The 26,799-nt window shown below is 44.5% G+C and overlaps 1 protein-coding gene across 1 annotated transcript in view; it reads left to right on the forward strand.

Moving 5' to 3' along the window:
* The window catches only part of LOC147035889 (ephrin type-A receptor 5-like), a 158,991-nt gene that overhangs the window by 22,041 nt on the left and 110,151 nt on the right, over positions 1-26,799 (forward strand). The window lies entirely within an intron of this gene.

Consider the following 26,799-nt stretch of genomic DNA (forward strand, 5'->3'; position numbering starts at 1 on the left):
CGAAAATTTTCATTCCTTTAAGGTTATGATAGGTATGGCATAATGAGGTATTTAAAAAGGCTTTTTTGTGTATGATTAGCATGAATGATGAGAAATCCTTGCAGCATTAGGATTTAGTTTGAAGTACATATTGTATTCCAGGAGTTTAGACTTTAAGTGTGAATTTGTACAGGATTAGAGAGCGGAATCTTGGGTTGAGAGCAGAAAGCTACCCTTAATCTAGGATGGAAGAAGATTATGCTTGGAAAGGGAAATGAACTGAAGGAAATGAAAAAATGTGCAAACACCGAAATGATTAGATTTCAGGAAAAAGCCTGGAAAAGGCTGCAGAAGGGTGAGTCAAATCGAGACCACATTGTGATTGCAGACTGCTGCTGGTCATTGCGATGCTAGCCTGGCCTGGCCTGCTGTGCTTTATGCTATACTAGCCTGGCCTAGCCTGGTGTGCTTTATGCTATGCTAGCCTGGCCTGGCCTGGCCTGGCCTGGTGTGCGTAAGCACAACTTTCTGGAGTACCTACAATGGTGCTCAGCATACTGCTGACATGTGTACTCTCTTCAAGTACATTTTCTGCACTTCTAGTATTATGCTGACCAATATGAACTGAATGCTAATATTGTTTTATTGTGAGCATTCATCTCAGTAGTAGTCAGCTTTTTAGGAGGCAGGACAATCAAAACACTTTGTGTACACTCGGTGTTGATTTTGGCCGAATTCACTGCAATGGGGAATGTTGTATCAATAGTTTAGGTGAAATTCGTTTTCAAAGCCTTTCATTCGGCTGGGTTTGGTATAGAATTAGATTACAAAATGGCAAGTCGCAAAATTTCCTCGGATAGAATGAAAACACAATGTAAAATTTGATTCCTACCCCATCAATCGTTCTCCTCGGACATGTACTCCAGAATATTTTTGAGAGCATCGGTTCTCACAAGTTATGTGAAGTCAAGTCTGGTTAGTATTTCCAATGGAGACCCTTAAACAAGGCTAGGCCTTGTAGGTTAAGATAGTGAAGACAAGTTAGCTCACTTGAATATGTTCTTGCTTTTGATGACTTTCTCTGTTATATTTTGCTGCTTAGAATGAGTTGAGAGTGAAGAGAAGCCTTTATGGTTAGAAATAGGCATTGCATTAATGGAAAAGGTTGAGGTTTGGAGATGTCTATTTAAGAATTTTCACATCAAAAACACACAAACATCATGTAATCCAAAGAATAGAGTGTCCACATAAGAATACCATTGCTTCTTACCACGCACTATGGAGCGTAAAGTGGGGTGAAGTGATTTGTTCACTCTGTCTGTCTGTCCGTCTGTCTATCTGTCTGTCTATCTATCCATAGAGATCAGTCCATGATGGAAGAACCAGTTGATTTCAATTAAGTTTTTTTTTTATTTTGAACACTTAAGAACATGAATCAGAACATGAATTGGAACATGAATTTGCAGTGAATTGAATTATACACTTGAACATTGTGGAAGACAAATCCTCTTCTCTTTTTATTTCCATAAACCTCCATTTTAACAGTACTTGGACAAAATATTACGCCATTTTACACCATCTCGTCCAATCAAATTTGCCGCTCGTGCTCTCAGCTTTGGGGGACTTCGAGATTAAGACAAAATTGTGGCTCGTGCTCGGGAACATGCTCGGAAATCTCGATCTTGTGCTCGGAAACGCAAGCAAGAGTTGAAAAGACCCTTCTCCTGTCCTTTTTCTGAGGACTGCGTGGAGTAAGGTGTTCGATTAACTCTCTCTAGTTTATATATGTATGAATTGTGTATTTCATTCGTTCACTGATGTCAGCATTTCAGGATAAAGTTGCGTTGCTTCAAGGGAAACAAGAGAAGCCTTAATCATACAGAGAAATACTTAGAAACTCAGACAAGCATAAGCTCCAATTCTCATCACATCCCTGCCCTCCGTCATGGCTTAGAGGTATGCACATTTGCTTCCAGTTGTCTAGCTTGGGTTCAAATCTCGACACAAGTATAAACTATCACCCTGGTGTTTCGCAAGTATGTTGGTACATCAGTGTGTGCACCATCCATTCGAAGGATGATAATATGGAGGACCTGTCTGCCAGCAGTAGTTATTGGTGGATGGTCAGGATCCCTTAGTGGCCATCACAAGGAGTGGCAGGGGCACTGCACTGGGAACAATCACACCTCAGTAATTATGCAAGCAGTGGGATGAATTCATAATTGAATCCCATTCCAATTTCTAATGAAGAGGTGATGCTCTTCATCACACCTGGAACTCTCTCTCTCTCTCTCTCTCTCTCTCTCTCTCTCTCTCTCTCTCTCTCTCTCTCTCTCTCTCTCTCTGTCTCTGTCTCTGTCTCTGTCTCTGTCTCTGTCTCTCTCTCTCTCTCTCTCTCTCTCTCTCTCTCTCTCTCTCTCTCTCTCTGTCTCTGTCTCTGTCTCTGTCTCTGTCTCTGTCTCTGTCTCTGTCTCTGTCTCTGTCTCTGTCTCTGTCTCTGTCTCTCTCCTCCTCCTTTCCCATTGATTGGTCAATGCAGACTCATCAACAATGTTATGTTTGTGGTTCTGCAAATTAATATTTACTTGAAGTACTCCTCACAAATTGTGCAGTCAAATAATATACAGGGGAAGCATCGGACTTGCACATTGTTTTTCTTCAAATATTTCTTGCTGATGATGCCAGTAAGACAGAATCACATGTCCAAGACTGAAAGTGTTAAATGAAAGTGTGTTCCCTAAAAAATAAAAATATATAAATCGCACAAAACGGAAAAAAACATGGAAACTTCATGAATGATGAAGGAAACCAGGATTACGTGACGCAGTATTGTAGTGAATGGGATAGAGGTGGTGTTTATGAATGATGTGAGTTGAACTCCTTTATTTGAGCATGATTGGATGTAATACACAGGGTTTATCTACTCGTGTTAACGAGGTCTCCGTACCATTAAAAACATCCTTTTTGACTCGTGTATATTACACGAAGAGCTATTCCTTTTCATTCACGCTCGGCCTCGAGCAATAAGCAACCGACCTTCGTCAGGCAGTCGTCTCAATATTATCACTTGCTTTATAAATTGTATTTGTCAGGAATAAATTGAGCTTTGTCTTCTTAAAGTGTCATTTAAATTGAACCTTTATGTTATTCCTGCGCAATGCTAATGTTAATATTTGTGTTTAGCGGAACTAAGTATTCAACGTCTATCCCCCCCCCCCCCCCCATTGGTAAAAATACTAGTTATCCTCATTTTAGATAACCTGTACAAAAATACAAAACGAGGGACAAAACGAGATTTGAATCAATAATTGTTACATTTTATCACAAACACTCAAATTGCTATGGCAACCAAGGCACTAATTAGTGTATTGGTTATTACAGAGTAATTATAGTCAGAAGTTGAAATCGTTTCCACACATTTGGTTTTCCATCCTTCCATGTTGTTCTCATTGTTTTGTTTTTATTGTGCGTGTTTATTTTTCCTCTCCGTCTGAGTCACGTGTTCAGTATATTGAAGATCTCCACCAGAAGGATCTCTTGATGATGATGTAACGGGTAAATTTAAATTGAAATGTTCAGTATATTGAATATGAGAACCGAGGAGTGTGTACATTTACGGGAAGGAATGAGGGCCATCAATCCATCCATCGGGACCATACTCTGTGCAGAGCATTGGTGCTGCCGAAGCAGTCTCCTTGGCTATTGGACACAATACTGGATGGGTCACCACTCCGACACAGGATACCAGCATGCTGGCACTCATTTTGCCGACCTCGAAAAGATGACAGGCAAACTCAACCCCACCTGGTATTAATTCAACAGGATTTGAACTCAGGATCCTTGTATCCCAAGCCCACCATCCTAACCATTAAGCCAACACCAGGCATGAGGGCCATCTTGATCCAGAAAACCATACCAAAGGAACTTGTGAAGTCATTGTAATGTGCAATCATGTTTCTGTTAGGTTGGTCATTTACCATTATTCAAAATTGGAATTTTTTTGAAGGACACCATGACAGAATATAAAATATGCATAAGCAAGAATGAGCAGTTTACATTTTGTATCCCACAGATAGGTCCGATCTGAATCCGGACCTTAACCAAAATCGAATCAGCTTATTTTTGTCACCTCTCCAACTCATCCACCTCGTTTTGTCATAACTCGTCCACAACATTTTCAGATCTCATCCGATACATCGTTTTTGGCCCAATCTCTCAGTGGTGAAGAATTACTTGAAAAATTCTCATATCTGGATATCCTGCTAACAGACAGACAGACAGCCAAAAAAGACACGACAGACAGACAGGGGTGAAAACATAACCTCTGTCCAGCATTGGTGGCAGAGATAATAAAATCATTGAAAACGAGAAGGGCACTCGGTTGAGCGCGTACCTCCGCCACGTAATGCCTGATACACCAGAACATATCAGGCCCAATACATTGTTGAAATATCAAGCTATGTATCGTTTTTGGCCCTGTCTCTCAATGGTGAAGAATCACTTTAAAATTAAATAATTCTCGTATCCAGATGTGGATTCGGATCTTCAACAACATCGAATAAATTCGTCCTTGCGACACTCCCAACGTGTCCACTAAGTTTTGTCCGAATCTGTCCACAACTTTTTGAGATATTGTGCCATCTATCAGTTTAGCACTATCTCTCAATGGTGAGGAATCACTTAAATCAGATCCGGATCCGGATCTTCACCAAAATCTCATGAGTTTGTCCTCGTCACACACTCAACCTGTCCACCAAATCTCATCCGATTCCGGATCTGCCCATAACTTTTTGAGATATCCTACACACAAACATACAAACAAGTAGACAGAAAGGGCTGAAAACATAACCTCATTCAACCTTTGGTGGCGGAGGTAACTAACACACCCAAATAAACCATAAATTACATTAGTTTCTTCAAACGTAAGCTAGAAAGTCTCACAAACAAACTATAAGGGCACTCTGTAGAGCACATACCTCCACCTGGATCTGGATTCGAACCTTCACTAAAATTGAATCAATTCTTCCTTGTCACACACCAAACCTGTCCACGAAGTTTCGTCTAAATCCATCCACAACCTTTTGCGATATTCTGCTGTCAGACAAACAGACATACAGGGATGAAAATATAACCTCTGTCCATCTTTGGTGGGTAGAGGTAATTATGGTCCTTGAAATTGATGACTGAATCAATCTGAGGAATGTCGTTGCACTTCTACTTCTCTTCCCTTTATAAGGCGTGAGGTCCATTGGTAGCAATCTTCTGCCCTACCTTGACCATGATACTCCTCCACTTCCCGCTGTCCCTAGCCAACTCTCTTCACTGTGCAACCACCAACACCTTATTGATACCACTCGTCGCACAATCTTCGCATCTCAAACACGGCGTACCACTTTTCCTCCTACCTCCCTCCTTCCGCCTATCCACTCTCACTGTCAGAACGAAACTCGAAAAAGCCGCATGTGATTGGCCGCAAAATCAGCCAAAGATGTATTTCATCAAAAATTTTAATGGTGTCAAAAAACACATCACACAAAAGCGACCCCTACTGCCCTGGCTCTAATGACATTGGTGGGACATGCATTGTTACTTCGAGCAATGATGGCAAGCACTCTTGAGTATTTATCATGCCCATTATATGGTGTGTTATGTGATCCAAAATAATGCTCGGATGTATGCTTTGACCGAGAGGGAGAACCAACGGTCAAGACGACTGAAGGACTGCTCTCCATTTCTTCAATGCAGAAATATGTGCATGGGTCCAATTTCAGGTCCAACGACTTACATCTAGAGTTTACTGACCCAATCTCACCAATTCAAGCAACTTCGTTGATTATAATTGAGTTTAAAATTGGCAAAACAACACAGGTGGCTTTGGATTATAGTTTCATTCATGAGATGAACAATGCCTGTTGCTTCGCATCTTCATACGAGGTGAGTAGATAGATGCAGAGAAAAGAACCGTAAACTTCCATGGAAAAAGGTTCCACGTCCCAGTGGGCCGATTGTGGATCCAGATGCGTGTTCATTTGGCTGCCCATGCTTGGGCCTTGTGGATTTATCAAAGGTGGTACTGGAAGGAACATCACCACCACGGGAAGGTGTGCCGAGCTCGGTCGTTGCCTGTGGGTTGTGATTAATTGACAACCTGCTCAGGAAACTCGTGTGCCTATCCGGCCTACGTGACTGGACTCTGTGAACCGTTCCTGAAACTGGGCCACTGTCCTGTGCATGGAAATGACCTGCCACTTGGAGACAAGGACAGAATGTGGAAAGTTTTCTTTTTGTTCCTTCCTTTCTTCCACTACGACAAAGTATTACTGTATTTCAAAGTACGGTATTTCAAAAGCCAGAGGTGTTTCAGAGGCCTATTCAGGAAAATCTAATACATATGAAACAAAATATGTCCATAGCTCTTTCCTTTGAAGTAATTTTTTTCAAAATGATTGTGAGATATTGTGAAGGTTAGGCCTCAAGGAGACTTCCACCAAGCATTCTGCACTATCTGCACTATTATCATTCTCATTGCACTTATATCTCCCCGAAAGCATCTTTTACTTATATCTCCTTTAGGAAATCCACCTAAAATGTTATTCTTTTGTTGAAAAACCAAAAAAAAGCATTCAACAACGAAGTGATGGATTGTCACGGATCTTCGGTGGAACCTTTTCTGCACAAAAATATTTCTCCGGTTTCCTTTGAAAAATCCACTTGGGACTTGTTAGCTGCTCCTGTGGCCACGGAGAAAATAACTCAAGAAAGGGGTGGGGATGGAGGGGGTGTTGGATAGTCTTTGTGGAAGGGGTCTTGTTGGGTTTGGAAGGGGTTTGGTTAATCTTGGTGGAAAGGGTCTTGTTGGGTTTGGAGGGGATTTAGCTAGTCTTGGTGGAAGGGGTCTTGATGGGAGATTTTTTAGGAGAGGTATGGTTTGTTTTGGTGGAAGTAGTCGTATTGGGAGGGTTTTTTGTTTTGTTGGTGGGGGTGGGGTTGGCTTGTCTTGATAGAAGGGGTCTTGTGAACTTTTTGGGAGGTTTGACTAGTTTTGGTGGAAGGGGTCTAGTTTGGAATTTTTTGGAGGGGGTTTGGCTAGTCTTGGTGGAAGGGGTCTTGTTGGGAGTTTTTTGGAAGGGGGTTGTTTAGTCTTGATTGAAGGGGTCTTGTTTGGAATTTTTTGGGGAGGTTGGTTCGTTTTGGTGGAAGGGGTATTGTTGGAAGTTTTTTTTGGGGATTTACCTAGTTTTGGTGGAAGGGTCTTTTTGGGGAATTATTGGAGGGACTTGGTTAGGTTTCGTGGAAGGGGTCTTTTGGGAATTTTTTTGAGGGATTTGCCTAGTTTTGGTGGCAGGGTCTTTTTGGGAATTGTTGGAGGGATTCGGCTAGTTTTGGTAGAAGGGGTCTTGTATGGAGTTTTTTTTTTCTTCGGCATTTGGCTACTTTTTTTGGTAGTAGTCATATTGGGAGTTTTTTTTGTGTGTTTGTTTTTTTTTGGGGGGGGGGTTGGCTGGTCTTGATGGAAGGGGTCTTGTGAATTTTTTGAGAGGTTTGACTAGTTTTGCTGGAAGGGGTCTTGTTTCTCATTTTTTGGAGGTGGTTTGACTCGTCTTGGTGGAAGGGGTCTTGTTGGGAGTTTTTTGGAGGAGGGTTGTTTAGTATTGATTGAAGGGGTCTTGTTTGGAATTTTTTGGGGAGGTTGGTTCGTTTTGGTGGAAGGGGTAGTGTGGGATGTTCTTTTCGGGATTTACCTTGTTTTGGTGGAAGGGTCTTTTGGGGAATTATTGGAGGGATTTGGTTAGGTTTCGTGGAAGGGGTCTTTTGGGAATTTTTTTGAGGGATTTGCCTAGTTTTGGTGGAAGGGTCTTGTGTGGACCTTTTTTGGAGGACTTTGGCTAGTTTTGTTGGGAGGGTCTTTTTGTGAAATGTTGGAGGGATTCGGCTAGTTTTGGTAGAAGTGGTCTTGATGGGAGTTTTTTTACTTCAGGATTTGGCTAGTTTTGGTGGAAGGGGTCTTGATGGGAGTTTTTTTTTTTCTTCAGGATTTGGCTACTTTTGGTGGAAGGGTCTTCTGCGGACTTTTTTGAGGGGTTTGGCTAGTTTTGGTGGAAGGGTCTTTTTGGGAAATGTTGGAGGGATTCGGCTAGTTTTGGTGAAAGGTGTCTTGTTGAGAGTTTTTTTTTTTTTGGAGGGAATTGACTTGGCTTGGTGGAACTGGTCTTGTTGAGAGGTTTTTGGAGGGATTTGGCAAGTTTTGGTGGAAGGAGTCTTTTGTGGAATTATTGGAGGCATTTGGTTAGATTTGGTGGAAGGGTTATTATGGGGAATTGTTGTAGGGATTTGGTTAGTTTTGGCGGAGGGGTATTGTTGGAGTTTTTTCGGGGGGGGGTGCGTATCTGGCTAGTTTTGGTGGAAGGAGTCTTTTGGAAATGTTTTTTTGATGGATATGGCTAATCTTCCTGGAAGTGGGTCTTATTGGATTTTTTGAGGGACTTGGCTGATTTTGGTGGAAGGGTCTTGCTGAGAGTTTTTTTTTTTGGAGGAATTTGGGTAATTTTCGTGGAAGAGGTCGTGTTGGGAGTTTTTTGGGGAGGTTTGGTTAGTCTTGGTGGAAGGGGTCCTGTTGGGAGTTTTTTTTTGGAGGGAATAGACTCGTTTTGATGGAAGGAGTCTTGTTGGGAGTTTTTTTGGAGGGATTTGGCTCGTTGTGGTAGAAGGGTTTTTTGCGAGTTTTTTGGAGGGATTTGGCTAGTTGTGGTGGAAGAGGTCTTGTTGAATTTTTTTGGTGGAATTTGCCTAATTTTGGTGGAAGAGGTCTTGTTGGGAGTTTTTTGGAGGGATTTGGCTGGTGGTGGAAAAGGTATTGTTGAGATTTTTTTGTGGAATTTCACTAATTTTGGTGGAAGGGGTCCTGTTGGGAGTTTTTTGTAGGGAATAGACTAGTTTTGGTGGAAGGAGTCTTGTTGGGAGTTTTTTTTGGAGGGATTTGGATAGTTTTGGTGGAAGGGTTTTATGGTGAATTATTGGAGGGATTCGGTTCGTTTTGGTGGAAGGGGTCTTGGTGAGAGGTTTTTGGAGGGATTTGGCTAGTTTTGGTGGAAGAGGTCTTGTTGGGAGTTTTTTGGTGGAATTTGGTGAGTTGTGGTGGAAGATGTCCTGTTGAGAGTTTTTTGGTGGAATTTGGGTAATTTTCGTGGAAGAGGTCTTGTTGGGAGTTTTTTGCTGGGATTTGGGTCATCTTGGTTGAAGGGGTCTTGTTTGTAGATTATTGGAGGGGGTTTCATTAGTCTTGGTGGAATGGGTCTTGTTTGGAATTTTTTCAGGAGGTTTGGTTAGTCTTGGTGGATGGGTTCCTGTTGGAAGGTTTTTTTTTTGGAGGGAATAGACTAGTTTTGGTGGAAGGCGTCTTGTTGGGAGTTTTTTTTGGAGGGATTTGGCTAGTTTTGGTGGAAGATGTCATGTTGAGAGTTTTTTTGGTGGAATTTGGGTAATTTTGGTGGAAGGGGTCTTGTTGGGAGTTCTTTGCTTGGATTTGAGTCATCTTGGTTGAAGGGGTCTTGTTTGTAGATTTTTGTAGGGGGTTTCATTAGTCTTGATGGAATGGGTCTTGTTTGGAATTTTTTCAGGAGGTTTGGTTAGTCTTGGTGGAAGTAGTCGTATTGGGAGTTTTTTTTTAGTTTTTTGGGTGGGGTTGGCTGGTCTTGATGGAAGGGGTCTTTTAATTTTTTGGGAGGTTTGAATAGTTTTGTTGGAAGGGGTCTTGTTTGTAATTTTTTGGAGGGGATTTGGCTCGTCTTGGTGGAAGGGGTCTTGTTGGGAGTTTTTTTTCGGAGAGGTATGGTTAGTTTTGGTGGAAGTAGTCGTATTGGGAGTTTTTTTTTAGTTTTTTGGGTGCGGTTGGCTGGTCTTGATGGTAGGGGTCTTGTGAATTTTTTGGGAGCTTTGAATAGTTTTGTTGGAAGGGGTCTTGTTTGTAATTTTTTGGAGGGGGTTTGGCTCGTCTTTGTGGAAGGGGTCTTGTTTGGAGTTTTTTGGAGGTGGCTTGTTTAGTCTTGAGTGAAGGGGTTCTGTTTGGATTTTTTGGGGGACTTTGGTTCGTTTTGGTGGAAGGGGTATTGTTGGGAGTTTTTTTTTTCAGGAATTGTGATTATGGGGATTATGGGGAATTATAGGAGGGATTTGGTTAGGTTTGGTGGAAGGGGTCTTTTGGGAATTTTTTTGAGGGATTTGGCTAGTTTTGGAGGAAGGGTCTTGTGCGGACTTTTTTGGAGTACTTTGGCTAGTTTTGGTGGAAGGGTCTTTTTGGGAAATGTTGTAGGGATTAGGCTAGTTTTGGTAGAAGGGGTCTTGTTGGGAGTTTTTTTTTTTTCTTCGGGATTTGGCTAGTTTTGGTGGAAGGGGTCTTTTGGGAATTTTTTGAGTGATTTGGCTAGTTTTGGTGGAAGGGTCTTTTGGGAAATGTTTGAGGGATTCGGCTAGTTTTGGTGAAAGGTGTCTTGTTGAGAGGTTTTTGGAGGGATTTGGGAAGTTTTGGTGGAAGGAGTCTTTTGTGGAATTATTGGAGGGATTTGGTTAGATTTGGTGGAAGAGGTCTTTTGGGGAATTGTTGTAGGGATTTGGTTAGTTTTGGCAGAAGGGGTATTGTTGGATCTTTTTTGGGGGTGGGGGGATTTGACTAGTTTTGGTGGAAGGGGTCTTTTGGAAATGGTTTTTTGAGGGATTTGGCCAGTCTTCATGGAAGTGGGTCTTATTGGATTTTATTGAGGGACTTGGCTGATTTTGGTGGAAGGGATCTTGTTGAGAGTTTTTTTGGAGGAATTTGGCTAATCTTGTTGGGAGTTTTTTGCTGGGATTTGGGTAATTTTAGTGGAAGGGGTCTTGTTTGTAGATTTTTTGGAGGGGGTTTCATTAGTCTTGGTGGAATGGTTGTTGTTTGGAAATTTTTCAGGAGGTTTGGTTAGTCTTGGTGGAAGGGGTCGTGTTGGGAGTTTTTTGAGGTGGTTTGGTTGGTCTTGGTGGAAGGGGTCCTGTTGGGAGATTTATAGGAGAGGTATGGTTACTTTTGGTGGAAGTAGTCGTATTGGGAGTTTATTTTAGTCTTTTTGCGGGGGTTGGTTGGTCTTGATGGGAGGGGTCTTGTGAATTTTTTTGGGAGGTTTGAATAGTTTTGTTGGAAGGGGTCTTGTTTGTAATTTTTTGGAGGGGTTTTGCCAGTCTTGGTGTAAGGGGTCTTATTGGGAGTTTTTAGGAGGGGGGTTGTTTAGTCTTGATTTAAGGGGTCTTGTTTGGAATTTTTTGGGGAGGTTGGTTCGTTTTGTTGGAAGTGGTATTGTTGGGAGTTTTTTTTTTTTTCGGGATTTAGCTAGTTTTGGTGGAAGGGTCTTTTGGGGAATTATTGGAGGGATTTGGTTTGGTTTGGTGGAAGTTTCATTTGTGAATTTTTTAAACGGATTTGGCTAGTTTTGTTGGAAGGGTCTTGTGCGGACTTTTTTGGAGGACTTTGGCTAGTTTTGGTGGAAGTGTCTTTTTGGGAAATGTTGGAGGGATTCGGCTAGTTTTTGTAGAAGGGGTCTTGTTGGGAGTTATTTTTTCTTCGGGATTTGGCTAGTTTTGGTGGAAGGGGTCTTTTGGGAATTTTTTCGAGGGATTTGGCTAGTTTTGGTGGAAGGGTCTTTTTGGGAAATGTTGGAGGGAATCGGCTAGTTTTATTGAAAGGTGTCATGTTGAGAGTTGTTTGGGGGTATTTGACTTGACTTGGTGGAACAGGTCTTGTTGAGAGGTTTTTGGAGGGATTTGGGAAGTTTTGGTGGAAGGAGTCTTTTGTGGAATTATTGGACGGATTTGGTTAGATTTGGTGGAAGAGGTCTTTTGGGGAATTGTTGTAGGAATTTGGTTAGTTTTGATGGAAGGTGTATGGTTGGAGGTTTTTTTGGGGGGGGGGATTTGGCTAGTTTTAGTGGAAGGGGTCTTTTGGAATGTTTTTTTTTTGAGGGATTTGGCTAGTCTTCATGGAAGTGGGTCTTATTGGGGTTTTTTTTGAGGGACCTGGCTGATTTTGGTGGAACAGGTCTTGTTGAGAGGTTGTTTTTGGAGGAATTTGACTAATTTTGGTGGAAGGAGTCTTGTTGGGAGTTTTTTTGCTGGGATTTGGGTCATTTTCGTTGAAGGGGTCTTGTTTGTAGATTTTTGGAGGGGGTTTCATTAGTCTTGGTGGAATGGGTCTTGTTTGGAATTTTTTCAGTAGGTTTGGTTAGTCTTGGTGGAAGGGTCCTGTTGAGAGTTTTTTGGGGAGGTTTGGTTAGTCTTGGTGGAAGGAGTCCTGTTGGGAGTTTTTTTTTTTTTGGAGGAAATAGACTAATTTTGGTGGAAGGAGTCTTGTTGGGAGTTTTTTTGGAATTTGGCTCATTGTGGTAGAAGGGATTTTGGGGAGTTTTTTGTCGGGATTTGGCTAGTTGTAGTGGAAGAGGTCTTGTTGGGAGTTTTTTGGTGAAATTTGGCTAATTTTGGTGGAAGAGGTCTTGTTGGGAGTTTTTTGGAGGGGGGTTCTTTAGTCTTGATTGAAGGGGTCTTGTTTGGAATTTTTTGGCAGGTTGGTTCGTTTTGGTGGAAAGGGTATTATTGGGAGTTTTTTCGGGATTTAGCTAGATTTGCTGGAATGGTCTTTTGGGGAATTATTGGAGGGATTTGGTTAGGTCTGGTGGAAAGGGTCTTTTGGGAATTTTTTTGAGGGGTTTGACAAGTTTTGGTGGAAGGGTCTTGTGCGGACTTTTTGGTGGACTTTGGCTAGTTTTGGTGGAAGGGTCTTTTTTGGGAATTATTGGAGGGATTCTGCTGGTTTTGGGAGAAGGGGTCTTGTGGGGAGTTTTTTTTCTTCGGGATTTGGCTTGTTTTGGTGGAAGAGGTCTTGTCGGGAGTTTTTTGGAGGGATTTGGCTCGTTGTGGTGGAAGAGGTCTTGTTGAGAGTTTTTTTGGAGGGATTTGGCTAATTTTGGTGGAAGGAGTCTTGTTGGGAGTTTTTTTAAGAGCGATTTGGATAGTTTTGGTGGAAGGGTTTTTTGAAGAATTGTTAGAGGGATTTGGTTAGTTTTGGTGGAAGGGGTCTTTTTGGGAGTTTTTTGGAGGGATTTGGCTAGTTTTGGTGGAAGAGGTCTTGTTGGGAGTTTTCAAAGGGACTTTTGGCTAGTTGTGGTGGAAGAGGTCTTGTTGGGAGTTTTTGGAGGGATTTGGCTCGTTGTGGTGAAAGAGGTCTTGTTGAGAGTTTTTTGGAGGGATTTGGCTCGCTTTGGTGGAAGGGTCTTGTTGAGAGTTTTTTGGAGGGATTTGGCTCGTTTTGGTTGGAAGGTGTCCTGTTGGCAGTATTTTTGGAGGGAATAGGCTAGTTTTTGTGGAAGCAGTGTTGTTGGGCGTTTTTTGCTGGGATTTGGCTAGTTTTGGTGGAAGGGTTTTGGGGGGAATTGTTGGAGGGATTTGGTTAGTTTTGGTGGAAGGGGTCTTGTTGAGAGTTTTTCAGAGGGATTTGGCTAATTTTGGTGGAAGAGGTCTTGTTGGGAGTTTTTGGAGGGATTTGGCTAGTTGTGGTGGAAGAGGTCTTGTTGGGAGTTTTTTAGAGGGATTTGTCTAGTTGTGGTGGAAGAGGTCTTGTTGGGAGTTTTTTGGAGGGATTTTGTTCCTTGTGGTTGGAAGGTGTCTTGTTGGCAGTATTTTTGGAGGGAATAGACTAGTTTTGGTGGAAGGAGTCTTGTTGGGAGTTTTTTCGAGGGATTGGGCTCGTTATTGTGAAAGAGGTCTTGTTGAGAGATTTTTGCAGGGATTTGGCCAGTTTTGGTGGAAGGGTCTTGTTGAGAGTTTTTTTTCGAGGGAATTTGGCTCGTTTTGGTTGGAAGGCGTCTTGTTGGGAGTTTTTTTTTTTTATTAATCTCAATGCAGTTTCCTGTTTACCAAAATTGCTCGTGTAATAAAATGGATTATCTTTTCCACATTCACGGAAAACAATTTCTTCTCACCAATTTAGCAGAAAACTCTGAACCCATTTGCATGCAATGATTGTGATTTACTTAATTTATCCTCTTAAACACTGTGCATAAGTTACTGAAGTAGTAATCTTGGTTCGGAGTCAGGAAAACGGCGGCGAGGCAGGATGTTGTTTGTCATATATTTCCTGAATTTAACATTCCTGAATTTCCATGAATTTCCTGAATCTAAATTCTGGATTGCATCGTGTTTTTGGTATATAATGTGGAATCTTGTGGAAGAGCTTGATGACAGAACAAAATAGAAGAACATAGTGGAAAGAGTGGAAACATTCCAACACGAGGGTAGAGGAACACAACACAGGAACATGGATGAAGAATGGACAAAGGGAAGAATGAGACCAAGAGAAGGGGTGGGGGGGGTGGTGACCAAAATAGATACAAAATCAAACACAGCAGGAAGGAGTCTGAACAAAGAAGAAGGGTAAACCATTGATGAAACAGCTATGGAACAAAAATAGAAATGCTGGCAGATGAGGAGTGGAGAAAATACAATAATGTGTAAAAGAAGGAGTGTGATTGATAAGGGTTAATTATTATCCCCCGCCAACCAACGAAGTTGGCGGGGGATATAGAAATGGGTTCCGTCCGTCCGTCCATTTCTCCATCCGTCACATTTCGTTTCCGGAGCTTAACTACAAATCCCCTCAAGATATATTTACGAAATTTGGAACACATATCAAGCAAGTGGTGAACTGGTGCCGTTTGATATTTTCTAATTGATAGGTCACATGGTTTGGCAGCCATGTTGGATTCAAGAAAAATATTAAATAATGTTTTCTCTGGAATCACATAATATAACAAAGCAAAAATATGCAACTATCATCTTCCATCAGGTCTGCATACATAGTAAAAATTATGACGTCACAAGTCACATGGTTTGGCGGCCATCTTGGATAGAAAAACACACCTCATCCGATTAACACGAAACTTCACACGCATATTCCACTGGAGGATTGGAGGCAGAATCTAAATTTATGACGTCATACGTCATATGGTTCGTCAGTCATTTTGGATTGAAAATTGATAAATTTTAAAAATCTTCTGCAGAATGGCTGGACAGATTGAGGAAAATTTTCACATACACTTTCCCCAAGACATCCTTTCAGAAGTTTGTGAATTTCTAATTGATAGGTCACATGGTTTGGAGGCCATATTGAATTTACCCTAAAACCTCCAATCATCTTCTTCTCCAGAACGGCTGGTCAGATCAAGGGGAAACCTCACATACATATTGCACACGCTTAGGGAATGTATGTTTGTTAATCCTCATTTACTATGGCGGGGATATCGAAGACTTTGTCTTCAACGGATGCTAGTTATATTTGAAATCACATGTATGGATAGAAGATAACCTGAGATTTTGGTAAACAACCTTCTTGATACCGTGGAAGGGAGAATGGGATTGAACAAAGTGACGAAGTTGGCTCCACATGTGAGAGAAAAGAGGAACAAATGAGTGGAGGTGAACAGTGGGCCTGGATTTGAGGAGGTTCACCAGAAGTGGGCTACTGGCAAACCAAGTGCACCCTACAGAAACAAGGGATTGGGATGTGGGAGGGGGCAGAGCATAGAAAGGGCAAGGGTGCAAGACCAGGAAAGATGCAGTGGAAGACAAAGGCCACCATCCTGTCTATGATGTTGGAATGACAGGTCCAGAGATTCAGCTTCATCACTGGGCATTCCAATTATTTTGAGGTCCTTGTTCATCATGGAATGAAGACGTGAAAGGTGTGCATCAGGTGTGCTACCCCAAATGAGAGGCAGTACTCCATGCAGCTCTGGGTGAAGGCCTTGTAAGTTATTTCCATTGAACATTTGATTGACACGACTTATACAGCACATCACAGCCAAGAATCTTTGGAATTTCTTCTGTATCCTAGTAGAGAAAAGTTTCACCATTATCTGAGTAAGCCATCTCATAAGGCCTTGACTGACAGCTGATGAGAAAAGGGATGATAAGTGGGTTGGAGAAAGGCTATTTCCACAAATGCCAATGCTCAGGCGGTGTCGTGGCAGGTGTGCAAAGTTATTGCATAGCAGAAAATATTGGAAGGTTAACGAAAAGGACGAACTGGCTGTGTGTTGCTGATTCTCAAAGAGTAATCCCACCGGTATTGTGAATCACACTTTGAGTCTGGTTGCATCACTCAAACATGCACTGCTGTTCTCATTATATGATCAGGCATGGTTATAAAGAACAGTGGAACCGATGATTGCGATGAAGGCCACAGAGAGAAAGTGCATGAAGTTGAAATAATTGCGATGATACAATTTTTGCCACCAAGCATTCCTGTCGTGATGAATTGGGATTTTCATTCATAAATGTTTAATTTTCTTACATGACAACAACCTTAGCCCAAATTCACACTCGGCAGGTACATGGAGTCATGCTTTACAGTACAAACCACATCCTGGATGAAGAATATTTTTGAAAACACTCAAATAAGTTTCTCCTTTTGCGCCATGTTAATATTGTACGTGCAAATGAGATGAAGTGGGGACGGTATTGAGAAAAATATATTTGCATAAATGAAGGGAATGTGAGAGGAGATGAAACAGAGAGGAGGTTAGCAAAAGAGATAGGAATGCCATTCAAACCTCCCACAAACAAGATGCTTACATGACTCGTGCAAACTTCGGGAGGGAGGCAATGTTTCATCACGTGACATGCAAACAATGAGAGGGAAGCAATACTCCATGCACTATTCTTTCATGTGACATGCAAGCTCTTGGAGGGAGGCAATACTTCATGCACTACTCCATGTACCTTCACCATAGCTTGAGGGAGATTCCAAACACCCTCATCGTGGGTTGAGAGAGACCCAGGTAAGAGGGAGAGATAGACAGGAAGGTCGCGGTTGGAGGAAGGCGGCATGATCTGCTGCTCATGCCACCTCCCTCTGCCTGGGATGGAGGAAACCGAGAGACGCATCAGGAACATCATTTTTGAGGGCGGTGAGGTCCGAGTCGAAAACAGCAGCTTACATGGGACGAGATGTGCACAAAGCAGCCGATGCCATGCCGCCCAACATGCTTTTGTGACACGACCTGGCCTTGCAGCTTGGTGGGAGTTGTTGGCCCGTGTTGCCAGGAGGGAAGGCCCGAGCTTTTGTGCCAAACTCCCTTTTGCAAAGTTCCAGCTGTTGAGAACAAGAGAGACTGAGCTTTGTGGTGTGAGAGTGCCATGCCAAATACAACGGCATGATAATCAAGGCGTGGGGTAGTAGACCTTGTCCAGGTTTTTTTGAATACCTTGTCGAGGCTCGTGTGAGAGCTAACACCCAACGCACAGCAAGGGAAGCATGAGACAAGAGGGGCGGGACAGTGAAGGACAAAACAATGGGAAACAGAGACATTAGGAGATCTGTGGAAGGGAGAGGGATGGGGTGTGGAACACGGAGTATACATGATGGACACTACAGGGACTTTCAGGAAGGAAAGCAGGGGATTTGAAGGAGGTGGGTTTGGGGTGGATTAACGGGGTTAAAAAAGTTCGAGGTTTTTGACAAGGGAAGATAAGAGGTGGTGGTGAACAGCTGTTTGGTTTTGTCCATGAATCGTGGTTGCTTGCTGTAGTTAAGCTCGATACTTTAGGACCAGGGAGGGCTCTGCTCAGCCACGAATAAGGAGACAGCTTGGTGCATTAAATGTCGTGCTTTTCTGTGATTAAGCTATAAGCTTCACGTCCAGGGCGGGCTCCGTTGAGTGCAGCACGGATACGGAGACGGTTTGGTCCATGAATCGTGTTTACTTGCTGTAGTTAAGTTGGAAGCTTTATAACCAGGGAGGGCTCTGTTCGGCAATGAATAAGGAGACAGCCTGGTCCATGATTTGTAGTTATTTGCTGTGGTTAAGTTGTATGCTTCAGGACCGGGGAAGGCTCTGTTCAGCCTTCGAGGCTTGCGAGTGGAGATGATGACCGTATCGGTGGCACACACACACACACACACACACATCCATGAATCATGATTTACACATACGCATGCATGATTGTGATTTATACACATATTATATTGTCATGGGGCCGGTATGTCGACCGCGAGCACGACTGCGAGAGGGAGCCGCGAGCCGGCTCGACCGATCGCCCGGAATGTAAAGGTCATCGCCCTGGATAAGTCCGGAGCGGACAGCTCCAAACTGGACCGAAGTTCGCCAATGGATAGACCACGTGGGGTAGGGTCGATTGCCAACTTTTCACTTTACCTAAGTACCCACAGGTCAGGTCAGGTATGGGAGCATGTGCCAGAACAGCGCGTCGCTGCGTCCACTTTCCGTCGGTACTCCAGGGGCCTCCGTCTGGCCATCCCCCAGGCAGATGCCAGGCCCATCCCCATCTCCTTGAGATGGTGGTCACCCTGCTGCAACCATGAGGCACGTGGTCGGCCCACTGGCTTCCTCCACTCATGAGACTCCCTCGCTGAGAGAATCTGGTGAGCAGGATCAGCATCAGGAAAACGAGCCACATGTCCATACAGCCGCAACTGAAGCTCACGGACTATGCAGATTTACACATACGCATGCATGATGCATATTTACACAAATCTCATCCGAGTCTCTCTCAGCAACCGCTCGTTGGACACAAAATCCGACCAGCGATAGCCAAGGATTCTCCGAAGACACCTGGTACCAAAGGAATTAAGTCTCCATCTCAGATCCTTGGTCAGAGTCCAAGTCTCGCACCCATAGAGCAAGACTGGAAGTACCAAGGACCTGAAGACTCGGACTTTCGTCCTCCCGCACAGGTACCGGCAGCGCCACACCCCATGATCCAGTGAATCCATGACTCCCCAGGCCCGACCCAGACGTCTATTGACCTCTGACTCGCAGCCAGCAGAGACATGAATATCACTGCCAAGGTAAGTGAATCTCTCCACGACCTCAACATCCTCACCACAAATAGACACAGACAGGACAGCAGCATCCAAGATGTCACCGAAAGCCTGGATCTTAGTTTTGACCCAAGAAACCCGTAAGCCCAGCGGCTCCGACTCTTCATTCAGCACCTCGAGGGCCCCCAAAAGGATGTCTAAAGTCTCCGCAAAGATGACTGCATCGTCTGCAAAATCAAGGTCCGAGATCTTGACATTCCCAAACGATGCACCGCAACTTGATCTCTCCGACATCCTCCCTAAAATCCAGTCCATACAAGTGCTGAAAAGTGTGGGGGCAAGTACACATCCCTGATGAACTCCAGTAACAACTGGAAATAAGTCAGAGGTGGTACCACCACACTTCACAGCACTCTCAGAACCAGAGTAGAGTTCAGACATCAGATCGATCAGTTTTGGTGGAACCCCACGAAGACCAAGAATCCTCCAGAGGACATCCCGATTCACTGAATCGAACGCTTTACAGAGATCAACATAGGCTGCAAGCAGCCCCTGCCAAAACTCTCGTCTGCGTTCGGTGAGGACACGAAGGGCAAGGATACGGTCAATCGTTGACCTCTTTGGTGTAAAGCCTGACTGCTCTGGACGCTGGTGCTCAAGCAGATGGTGGCGAACCCTATCAAGAATTATCCGAGCAAAGACCTTGCCCGGCACTGAGAGCAGCGTCACCCCTCGGTAGTTGTTGCAGTCTTGGCGATCACCCTTCCCTTTCCGGAGAGGGACAACAAGGCCCCTCTTCCAGTCAGTTGGGATGATGCCTGTGTTCCAGGCAGAGCACAAAACTGCATGCAACGACACGAGTGCAGCATTTCCACCAGCCTTGAGAAGTTCGGCATGAATGCCACAAATCCCTGGAGCTTTGCGCCGTTTCAACTGGTTCACTGCAGCCCGTGTTTCCACAGGCGGAGGTGGACCACAGTTGATTTGTGGGTCAGCAACAGGGATTGCAACACCCTTGACGTCCAACTCGACAGCTGGGGGATCAGCCTGGTACAACCGCTCAAAGTAACCGGCCCAGCGGGCCTTCACTTCAGACTCCTCTGTCAAGAGCCTACCACTCTCTGCTCGAACTGCAGTGCTCCGAGGGATGGGCTTGGATGAACGTAATGCGCGAATTCCCCTGTAAGTGGGACGAGAATCACCTGTCCACAGGTGATGCTCTACCCCCTCACAGATTCCACGCACATAGGCCTCCTTGTCCACCCTCAGTGCACGTACAGTTTTACGCCTCAGCTCCCTGAACAGCTCAGCTCTGCCATTCAGCCTGGCCCTGCGACTCTGGTCAATGGTATCCAGTGTCCCTTGAGAGACAAAATTCTTCTTTGCCCTGCGGTGAGTTCCAAGACATCCACCGGCAACATCAAGGACGGTGGTCTTAAAGGCGCTCCACAACTCTTCAGGACCCCCCAAAGCACCCAGACCCCCCCAAGTGTCCACTCAGCCTGTTCGCAAACTCCTCAGCTACTCTCTCATCCCTGAGCTTGGCAACATCTAGCCTCGGCTGGGATGGTACCATTCTCCAGGATTTAAGGTGCAGCTTTAGAGTTGCTACAACAAGCCTGTGGTCAGTATTGAGGAACTGAGCACTCTGGTAGACCCTGCAGTTCTGGATCATCCTCCAACGACCGTCAATGAGGACATGGTCAATCTCCTTTGCCACATCACCAGCGTTGGAATACCAAGTCCAGCGATGAGCTTGTGGGCGCTGAAACCATGAACCAGCCACCCTAAGTCCATGACTTCTTGCAAAGTCAAGGAACTTAGTGCTATTCTGGTTCATAGTTCCTGACCCATGGGGACCAACACACACCTCATAGCCATCCCTATCAGTTCCAGTCGATGCATTGAAATCCCCCAAGACTAGAAGTGTATCTCGTCTGGGGCACTGATCAACCACAGACTCGAGCGTGGCGTAGAATGCATCCTTCACGGTGAGATCACTTGCCTCAGTCGGAGCATAAACAGAGACCACGGAAATGACACCTAAGGAGTGACGAATCCTTAATCTCATAATACGCTCGTTGACCGGTGTTACCTCAATTATCATTGGGGTCAGCTGATTGGACACAGCTACAGCAACTCCTTGGGTATGGTAACCATCAAAGCGACCAGACCAATAGTAGGTGTAACCACCCACCATTATCTCGCCGCCATCCGGTCTCCGAACCTCAGAGAGAGCTGCAATCCCGATGTCCAAACGCTTGAGCTCAGATGATAACAGAGACAGGTGATCATCCTCTCTTAGGGATAGGACATTCCAGGCACCCACCCGAAGGGACCGCCTCAGGTTAACCCAAGGAGACCGGCGTCTGGTGGACGACACCTCAGCACCACTCCGACACACTCCCGCAATCTGACCGAGGGATGTTACCCCGTGGTTTCCCTCCTATCAAAGATTGGGGGTCCCGAAGGCTTTGCCCCAATCCCGTCATCCGGTGAGCTGCCCTGCGAAGGGAAGCTGCACAGGAGGTACTCCCCCGAATTGGTTTTTCAGATTTTTTTTCGTTTTTGCGTTTTGTGGAATGAAGGGTTTTACGGTGGCCGGAGTGCAAATCCTGCCACCAACCTCCTAATAAGAAGTAACCCAACTGCAGGAGGACGTCTGCAGACACAGTTGGGCACTAGATATGGATGGCCGTTGGCTCACAAGGAGCTCCTCCGCCATTTGATAGGTTTTGTTTTTAATCCTGCTGGGTGTCCATATCCAAACACCCCCCTCACCAGAAAACCTGGTGGGGGAGACGGTTTAGTCGCCGACAACCCGACCATGGAACAGGTTAGTACAGGTTTACATGGTACCTGTAGCAGGTCACAGATCGAACCTGACCTGACAAAAGTACCCACGTGGTCTGACTACCGGGGAAGTTCACTTTGTCTTTGTCCGACTTTGTCCGAATCGAGTCGCTATCGCCAACTCGGAACCGGCGTTACCGAGCGGAATTACCAAAGTCGGGCCGGAGCAAATGAACAAGTTACGAACACTAATCCTCAAACACGCGTCATGTCGAGCCAATGAAAGAAACAAGAAACAAGCTGATACATTTCACAATTGGGGTTTATTTATACAGTAATAATGGGGAGCTCGGGAACACAGAAGAGCAGAACTATACCGAATACAATAAATGCAAGTATATACATTGAACAAAGAACTGAACAGTTTTTTACTTGTTTGACGGGCCCACAGACACACATACGCACGCACACACACACACACACACACACACACACACACACACACACACACACACACACACCCAAGAAATGGTGGCTGATGCCTTTAATGTGGACTTCAGCTCGGAGGGACAGATGAGCTGAAGCCCAGGGTCTGCCTCGGACCTTTCCACCTCGTGTGGTCTTCAAGCTGTTCGGACCGAGCACCAGCGTGGGCGAGCTGGATCCAATCACTGCAAGCCGCAATCCTTTCCGAGCTCCAGCAGATCCCCTCGCCCTCCGGACCATGTGCTGGTGAGACGAGGCGCCGATCCTTCCCGACACGATGCGTCGCTTCCCCGAAGAACCACCGACCAAGATGAGGCCAGGAAGTCGCAGCAAACCGGGAACCAAGCAGAGACTGCGAAGAGCTACACGCACCAAGAAGAGCTAGCCGAACCAAGATGAGACCACAAAGCAGGACAAAAGCCACCCGAAGATCCAACTACTCCAGCCGAGCTGAACCAGCACCAGATCGACAACCCGATGAACCCCGAAGGCTCACCGAAGACGAACCCAAGACTATCCAGAACCAAGCAGAGGGTCCCCCTCTTATCCCTCTCAGCCCCCCTCACTTCCGGCATGACTAATTCGCCCTCGTGCTCGTGCGGGTGGGGGCTGTTTACCTCGCTTTCAGCCACCCCACCCCAACCGTCATTCCTATTTATGCTATTGAATCTTGGGTCAGAAGGGTTCTTCTTCTTCCTTGCGGGGGAGGGTCGTTCTTCTTTGTTGTTCTGATTGAAGCCAAACTATTAAAATTAATCACAGCGCATTTACACAGATTTACCCACTAAACAATGGAAGGCGAGCTATCTATGGAACACGTACTTCCAGAGATAACTGAGCGAAAAGGGCCTGAATGTTGCGTGCGATCGTGGTTTCCAGATTCGCAACAATATGTGACGTTCACACGTGGAGGTGACGTTTTGTTTGTGCTTCTTATATAGACACATGTTATGCGTATCAAATATTATACACACACACACACACACACACACACACACACACGCACACACACGGCTCATTTTAGGAATAGATGCCTCATTGTACTTTGTTGGGCACCTATCTTTCATATTGTTGATGGAACCTTTCAAACACTTCAAGTAAAGGGAGGAAATGTGGTTATTTGTTGGGGGTTGCGGTTACTACCTCGATAGTTTTAACCACTCTGGTAATTCCCTTCATGCTTCCAATTGGATATTTTTTTTCAATTCGAACTTGGCTCACAGTGCAGTTCTTTATACCAACCACAAGCAGGATAAGAACATGAAGAGATATCAGTAGAGATGCCATACTCGAACGTAAATCACAAGGACATTTGTAACCAATAGACAAACGTATATCACTTTTGGCCATGGGATTCGAACCTGGGTTATGAGCATGTTATGTCATCAGTTCAGATGACAACACCAAACATCCCAACCCAGTTATATATAAAACAAATAATAAATTCATTCATTCACTGCCAACCGACATTGTCCATTTTCAAGGAGCATTGGAGTAATTGCCCTCCAGCTTTGTAGGCAATTATAATCTGTGTGTTTCTTGTAGTTTTGTCATCCATTGAGAGTGTAAACTTCTGTGCTGTTGCTTTACAAAATCCCTTTGTTTAGTCCACACTTCAGAAAAGGATTTGTCGCATTATCGTTTTGAAGGTCATCGTACAAACGAAGAACTTCCAAGGGTTGTGGATATGCCACATAGAGGAAGAATAATTTGATGCAAATGGATCGAGTATGTCATAAGAAGCTGAAAAGTATCCATTAGACCCCTAACAGATGTGGGATGTGAAATTTTCAACCGAGAGGGATATGACCCTATGATGATGTAAGATGTTCCGCAAGCAGCACAAGAAGGAATGAATTACACAAGATTGGCAGACAGGTTAGAGCTTAAGGAAACAACAATGTTTCTTCATGCCAGTGCCGGTTAGGGATGGAAAACGTATATCCGAGCTCTTGAGGTGAAAACTGAGAAATGGAGAATAAAATACAAACTGATAGCCATAGAGTTACCTGCAGTGGGAACACAGCTCACCCAGGGCACTGGGGCAAGAGAAATAGAAGACCCCCCTAATGGTGGCATACATGTGATTTGTATAAACATTGTTGTCTGAGACTTTATTGAGGAGGTTTAAGTACCAAGTGGATACATTAAACGAGGTAACAGGTACAAACACAGTCATGAAGCCATTATCATTGAAAACTTTCTCACGAGATGTACTAAAAGATTTCTTTCAAGCCCCACAATAAATCTTTGGAAATTGTGGTTTGGGGTTGGAGGAATTGTGGTGACTGGAAATGCAATAAGCAATGAATAAGATTTGACAATGCTCTAACCACGTGATTTCAAAGTCACACTGCGGTTGCATCAAGGTCGAGATGTGATGCAGCTCAGTTGTGCCAAGTTGAGGAGTAAAGAGTTGAGCTCATGCAGTAATTACGTCACGTGTTTCAAGTCAACGTCACTCGGAATGGCCAACAAGTTTGAAGTGCTCTCTGTCACCAATCATGTTTGGTTTTCTCCTTTACCTCGGCACAATCCCTGTCTTTGCAATCAGTATACTGTCTATATACATCTTATATGACTCCTGGATACCAAAGTAGGTAGTTTGCGGCTGATTCTCGACACGCCGGGAAAGTTCAACCAGGAGTTGTTGGAGAAATATGAAATTTTGCTCTCATGATGCAATTATTTGATGGAAATCAAATAAATGTGTTGGTAATCAAACAAATGAAATCAAATAAATGTGTGCAGGCATTGATTGGTCAAATTATCTCCTTGTAAGGGAATTAATTTATTATATACATCTGTCACCGGAGGAGGGCAGAGGTTGTTTTCACACTTGTTTGTCTGTGAACAACATATCTCAAAACGTTATGGAAAGAATCGGACAAAACTTGGTGGATGAGTTGGGTAGGTGAGGACATCAGGCCGATTCGATTTCAGTTCAGATCCCTATCCACATCCGGCCTTTCAGTGAGATACAACACGTAAATTGTTCAGCATGGCCGAGGTGTGCGCTCGTCCAAGTCCCGTTCTAGTTATTAACGTAGTCAGGTGAAACTTTTAATAATATAATTTCCACATGACAACAGCCCTTTGTTATTATCGTCAAACCATTTGTGGTTGGAAAACAAAAAAAGGATACAATAGAAGTAATTAACGTTTCAAGTAGCCTCGGCATAACGTTGCAGAATATCTTCCAGTCCAATATCTAATGGCAAAGGCTGAATATTACAAATCCTTTTGTTGTCAATTCAACTGAAAATAATTTCTCTTTGTGAGTTGTTGAGAATTGTAAACAAAACAAACCACTTTTAATTTTTGTTGCTGAAATTCTTGCTTCTTTAAGCTGAAAACTCGTTTATTGTACACAATTAAGGCCTTTTTTTGTACACCTTGTTGAGGCTCGTTTGAGAGCAAACACACAACACATAACAAGAGAGGCGGAAGTGGGAAGGACAAAACAGTGGGGAACAGAGACATTAGGAGATCTGATGAAGGGAGAGGGATGAGTCAGGGAACATGGGGAATACAAGATGGATATTCCAGGAACTTTCAGGAAGGAAATCAGGGAATTTGACGGAGGTGGGCTTGAGTGGATTAACGGGGGTAGAAAAGATCGAGGATTTGGATGGGGGATGATAAGAGGTGATGGTGAACAGCTGCTTTGAAGGTCTGAAGGGAAGAATGGGATTGAACAGAGTGAGGAAGTTTAATCCAAAGGCGGAAAAAAGAGGAATGAAAGAGTGAAGGTGAGCAGTGATTGGTGATTTTGGTAATTTTACCAGAAGGGGGTTGTTGGCGGACCTTGAGCGCCATGCGGAAATGTGGTACGCACAAATCGCAGAGAGAGCAGGGGGGGAGAGGCAGGAGAGGAGACGGTAGAAGACAGAAAGACCACCGACCTGCCTGCAGTGAGACAGTGAGAGACCCAAAGACTCACCCTCATTGCGGGAGTTGCCAATGATCCCAAATGCCTTGGTTTCCACAGCATGAAGCAAAGAAATGTGGGAGGCAGGAACACCATCCCAGAGAGGAGAGCAGTACTCCATAAGGCTGTGTACCAAAGCTTTGGAAGTGGTCAGGAGCTCAGGTGGCCTGAGGAAGGACTTTTCACGATGGAGGATTCCCAGTTGGCGACGGGCTTTGGTGGCGAGGTTTGAAATGTGGCCTTCCCAGGAAAGATCATGGCAGATATTGAGACCCAGAAGCTTGAAACAAAGGACTTCTTCCAGAGGATTGGTGAGAAAGTGGATGGGGGGGGGAGTCCAAATGGTCCTTTCGGAGAGACATTGTGAGAGTGTGAGATTTGTCCGGATTAAAAGACATGTTCCCCGTGTTGGACCAGTTTGTGATTTTACCCAGATCTGCAGTGAGCGAAGAAGCTGCTGCATGCCAGTCTGAGGGATGACAGATGGTACAGCAGAGGGTGGAGTCATCAGCAAAGAGAAAAAGAGGATTTTCCAGAGAGTCAGAGAGATCATTGATGAAAACCAGAAAAAGAACAGGGCCCAGAATGCTACCGTGAGGAGCTCCAGCCTGGACAGGAAGAGGGGATGAAAGAACTCCATTTAGGACCACACGTTGACTGCGACAGGAGAGGTAGTCTGCGAGCCATGACTGGAGATGGCCTTGGATACCATAGGAAGAGAGTTTGGTGAGTCGGGAAGGGTGCCAGACCGTGTCAA

This window comes from Eptatretus burgeri, chromosome 1 (assembly GCF_056783735.1).
Source record: "Eptatretus burgeri isolate ZD-2024b chromosome 1, Ebu_testis_v1, whole genome shotgun sequence".
Classification (NCBI taxonomy): Eukaryota; Metazoa; Chordata; class Myxini; order Myxiniformes; family Myxinidae; genus Eptatretus; species Eptatretus burgeri.